At 46.6% G+C, this 5665-nt stretch overlaps 1 pseudogene; it reads left to right on the plus strand.

Moving 5' to 3' along the window:
* The first annotated feature begins 2632 nt into the window (after positions 1-2632).
* LOC116089008 lies at positions 2633-5408 on the plus strand (annotated as a pseudogene).
* Positions 5409-5665: the final 257 nt, after the last annotated feature.

The following is a 5665-nucleotide window of genomic DNA, read 5'->3' on the forward strand; positions in this document are numbered from 1 at the left end:
ACCCAAGAAGAAGGAACTCTGGTGAGCCCGGAGGTGATCATGTCTAATGCACCTACATCATGGAACCTCTGATGCCAGTTCCTATTGCAGTGGCTTCCACCAAAGTGGTCCCACCAAATCATCAAATAGATGGTTCTTCAACATTTGAAATAGAAATAAGATGTTCTGCTTCATTTAAATGTGCAACTTGAAGTGAATGTGTAAAGTTCCATGTCTTTATTCTTTCAATACTGATACTCAAATTCTCTAATTGAAGATGATGATAGGCTGAACATGTGCTAAAAATCAAAGAATAGTTATTAAAAGGTGTTTATGTGAACACATATACATGCATCTTAACACATAGTTATCAACTGTTAAATATATTTGGTGGTTTATCTTTTATAATAAATATCAGCTTTGTTTGATTAGGTGTAGAAATGTTTTAAGTATTCTTAATGTTTTCTTAAATACGTTAATTGAATGAACCTTACCTTTAGGTTCTCCATATCTAGAAACCAATGTCCACATTGAACAACTCCCATGGGTTGTTTTTATGTAGTAATTTGTAAATATTGAATGGTATGATGCTTAAGTTGTCACCTGGAAAACTCAAAGAGGGATTACCCAGATATGGTCTATTACTCAGGTCAGGCTGGCCAGTGTGCACGGATATGGAGGATGGTCTATTACTCAGGTCAGGCTGGCCAGTGTGCACGGATATGGAGGATGGTCTATTATCCAGGTCAGGCTGGCCAGTGTGCACGGATATGGAGGATGGTCTTGACTATTAATTGACATAAACACTCCCAGCTTATTGTGAATGGCACCATTTTCTAGATCTGGATCCTGGACTGTAAATAGAATAGAGAAGTCACTCAAGCCTTAGGATCCTGCAGATATCTATCCTCTGCCTGTGACTGTGCACCGTGAGTGACCAGATGTTTCAACCTTCAGCTGCTGTGACTTTCCTTCAATCATGTATTAGAATCCAAAATTGTGAGCTTAAATAAACCAATTTTTCCTACTTGTTTTGGCCATGACATTTTATCTGAGCAACTAGGACAGAGGAGATGGAAATGAAGTCTGCTAAAAATCCTATCCTTTCTTCAGGAAAAAAATATAGGGACATTATACAGATTCTCCTCAATTTTTTCCCAGGAAGCCAAAGTAAAGACACTTTGAACTGTAGTCCTCATTCATGAGTCCTTTTACTCACCAAGCCATCCATTCATTCAAACAACCAACACCTAAAGTAGTGAGAATGCTTGCACCTTAAAAGGCAATATGACATGATTCATTATTGAGGGGGTTAGGGTCTAGTAATAAAGAAAGATGGTAACACCTTAGTGAACAAACAGTGCTTTGCAAGAGGAAAGCATCAAGTATGAGGTTCTGATGAATAGGGAAGATTTCTAGAAAGGCTATTCTAAAAAGTATGTTCTGATGGATAAGTAGAAGTTGGCTAGTATGGAGGATGAGGTTATGTATGAGAAGCAAAGAGACAAAAGGAAGTTCTTGTGTCAAAAATACATTACAAATATGTCAAAGATATATTGACAAGACTGGTACTACAGAGGTGGAGCTGTACTAGAGAGGAGAAACCAGGTTGGACAAATCAATAGAGGACAATTATTAAGGGCCTATTTGCAAGGCCACGAGTCCTAGACTCTATCTGGAAAGAATGAATATGCACCAAGGAACATTTTGAAGCAGAATATAACAAATGAAAGGCTACATTTTAATTATCATGTAACTACTTTGGAAAAACTGATTAGGATAAGCAAGATAAAGCCTGATTTGGAGACAATAAAGGTGGTACAGGAGAGAGACATCGGACATGAAAATTAAGACAAGTGGGAGTGATGTTACAGCAAACCATTGCTTCTACCATTGCTAGAAGGGAAATTGATAAGATTATATCAGATGCTCTATATGATCAGATGTGTGATCAGGAAGCTGGAAGAATTTTAGAAGGCTGGGGTCTAAGCCTTGAAGTGGCAGTGTTTGAGGGGCTGGGTTTTTGCTAATCATTGAAACTAGGAATACAAAGAGCAGACTTGTAGATTGGATTGGGATTGATGGAATAGTGCTAGTGGGATCTGTAAGAAACTAAGAGAATAAGTTCATGAAGAGAAAAGATTTAAGAGAATAACTTCATTTAAGGCATATTCTGGGCAGGAGAATGTCATTAAGAAGATATGGCTACCCAACAATTCATAATAGAAGTTTAGCGAGCAGCTCTTCTCCAACGCTTGCACTTACTTCCCAGGGCATCTGTTGGGGTCTACTTCTACAGAAGACCAGCTGAAATAACTAGCCTCATGGGACTGAGTAACTACTGGATTCTTGAACTTCCAATTAACAGCTTCCCATTGTTGGGGAGTTGGACTACAGACTCTGTGAGGGCACATGCATGCCTGGGCACCATGTGTGTGGAGGTCAGAAGAAAACTTGCAGGAGTTGTATATTTCCTTCACCATCTAGGACCTGAGGACCTGAGGCCTGGTGGCCATGCTGCTGCAATGTGCATGTATTGATCAATGGACAGCTCGTAGGAGCTGATTTTCACCTTCAACCATGTCAGGTCTGGGGATCCAACTCAGGTCCCCTGGCTTGACAACAAGCAACTTTACCTGATCACCCAGTAGACATGATGAACATCAAGGCCTTCACCTTGATCTCTGCAGTGGAACGGGAGCTGCTGATGGGTGACAGAGACCACTTCAGCATTGAGTATGTGGAGTGCTGTGGCAGGAATCTTTATGTTGGCACCAACGACTGCTTCATTTACCACTTCCTGCTGCAGGAGGAGGCCATGCCTACAGGAACAGCTACATTTGTTACCAAACAAACAGCTACACACACCTGGGCTTCAAGAGACCTATGAAAGAGCTGTGAGCGGCCGCAGCTCTCAATAGGCTGCAGGGGATCTGTGACAACTCTTTAACCCTGGTTAACATGCCAAACCTGGAGCCAGTCCCCTCAGGAGCCCGCATCAAAGGGGCTACAACCTTTGTAGTGAACGAGAACCCTGTGGACTGGGGACCCTTTCTGCGTGGAGGTGTGCATCATTTCCGGAAAGCGCAGGACTGTCCAGATGTTTCTGGTATATGAGGACGGAGAACAGGTTGTCAAGGAAGTGCCCACCCCAGAGCAGCCCCTTGCTTAGTTGTGGATGGCTACTTCTTGTGGCTGGCCTTAACCACACAATACATCATCCTGAACTATAGCACAGGCCTTTCCCAGGACCTGTTTCCCTACTGCACTGAGGAGAAACCACCCATCGCCAAGAGGAGAGGCAGACAGGAGTTTCTGCTGGCTGGCCCAGGAAGCTAGGGCTTGTTTGACACCGTGGCCGGGATTTCCCAGCGTGCCCCTGTGCACTGGTCAGAAAATGTGATTGGGCCTGTTGTTTGCTTCCCGTGTGTCATAGTGCTCGATGACGAATTTGTCACAGTTCACAGCATGCTGGATCAGCAGCAGAAACAGACCCTGCTCTTTAAGGAGGGTCACATCCTGCAGGACTTTGAAGGAAGAGTGATTGTTGCCACAAGTAAAGGAGTTTACATCTTGGTTCCATTATCTCTGGAAAAACAAATAGAGGATCAGCTAGCAAAGCAGGGAGTGGAGGAGGCTTGGGTCTTGGCAAAAGGAGCCCGGAGAAACACTCCAGAAGAGAAATTTCAGGTAATGTACCGGAGGATTCTGCAGCAGGCAGGCTTTATACAGTTTGCATCACTCCCGTTCCTGGAAGCCAAAGAGCTCTTTAGAAACAGTCAGCTGGATGTCCAGGAGCTGATCTCTCTCTTCCCCTCCCTGTTGCCCACTCCTCCTCCTTCACCCGGTCTCACCCTCCTCTTCATGAGTATGCAGACCTGACCCAGCTGACCCAAGGCAACCAGCAGAAGAGGGCCAAGGGCAAGCGCTTCCTCATGAGCTCCCTGAATGAAATTCGCAGCACAGAGGTAGCCAATGACTACAAGGAAGACATCGACCCGGCCTTGCTCAAGCTGTATGCAGAGGCTGACCACAACAGCCTCCTGGACCTCTTGGTCACTGAGAGTTTTGCTTGCTGACGGACAGTGTTGCCTGGCTGGAGAAGCACAAAAAGTACTTTGCACTGGGGCTGCTCTATCATTACAACAAGCAAGATGCCTCTGCATCTCAGTTGTGGGTGAACATTGTGAACGGGGGCATCCAGGATTCTACACGCTCAGACCTGTATGAATACATCGTTGATTTTCTTACCTACTGCCTAGTCCAAGAGCTGGTGTGGACCCATGGTGACTGGCTGTTGCAGAAAAGTGAGGAGACTGAAGTTCAAGTTCTCACCAAGAGACCTTTGGAGGAGCAGCAGCAGACTAGTTTTAATCCAGATGACATTATTAGTTGCCTTAAGAAATTCCCTAAAGCCCTGGGTACATCTCTGGAACATCTCATTATCGACAGGAGACTGCAGAAAGAAGCGTACCACACCCACCTTGCCATCTTCTACCTGGAGGAAGTGTTGCTGCAGAGGGTACCCACTGGAGGCAAGGATGTAGAAGGCACTGAGACACAGGCCAAACTCCGGAGGCTGCTCCAGAAGTCTGACTTGTACCGTGCCCAGTTGTTGAAAGAGAAAGTTTGGGGTGCTGGCCTGCCCATGGAGAGTGCCATCCTCCTCAGGAAGCTGGGCGAGCACAAGAAGGCCCTGCGAATCCTGGTGCATGAGATGGGGGACTTCTCTGCAGCTGAGGAGTACTGCCTATGGAGCTCCGCGGGTCAGGGTGCAGCCTGCCGTCAGCGCCTCTTCCACAGGCTGCTAGCCATGTACCTCCGTGCAGGCCCCTCTGCCCAAGATCTGACCATGGCTGCTGTGGACATGCTGAACCATCATGCCAGGGAACTTGATGCCACCCAGGTCCTACAGCTTCTGCCCGACACCTGGTCGGTGCAGCTACTCTGCCCATTCCTCACAGGGGCTATGGAGGGACAGGATCCATACCAAGAGGACCACACAGGTAGCTCTTGGCCTGACCAAATCAGAAAACCTGATTTACATGTATGATAAGATGAAGCTGAAGGGAAGTGCAATCCGGCTCTCAGCAAAAAAAAGCTTTGTCAGCTCTGCCAGAATCCTTTCAGTGAACCTGCGTTTGTCAGATACCCAAATGGAGGGCTTGTGCACACCCATTGTGCTGCCAGCAGACACACGACGCCCCAGCTCACCCAGCCCTGGCACTCAGACTTGAAAAGTGTGGTTCTGGGCCGCAAAGGGGATTCTGAGTTCTTTTCCAAACCTGTTTTGTGTGTGTGTGTGTGTGTGTGTGTGTGTGTGTGGTGTGTCAGAACAAAGGGAAGGCATTTGGGCTCTAAGGAAATGCTATCCCTGAGAAACAAGGGCACTTGACTGTTGATCTTTGTGTGAATGGAAATGGAAAGGGCCTGAACACCCTCCCTCCCCACCCAGGATAGTGACAGGCCAGAGTCCACCCGTCCAGTCATCCAAACACAAGCCAACTTTGAAAAGCAGGCAGTGTAGCCTGGGTGATCGAGACACAGGTGGGGCCTGGAAATAGGGTCTGCCTGGCCCAGGCAAGTGCCCAGGATGTAGAGGCCTGAGCTAGGCACCTTGTCTTTGAGGGAGTGTGCTCTCCACATGGGCTCCACATCTGCCCCTAAAGTGGACACAGCTTCTGTT

This window comes from Mastomys coucha, unplaced genomic scaffold (genome assembly GCF_008632895.1).
Source record: "Mastomys coucha isolate ucsf_1 unplaced genomic scaffold, UCSF_Mcou_1 pScaffold14, whole genome shotgun sequence".
NCBI classification, from domain to species: Eukaryota; Metazoa; Chordata; class Mammalia; order Rodentia; family Muridae; genus Mastomys; species Mastomys coucha.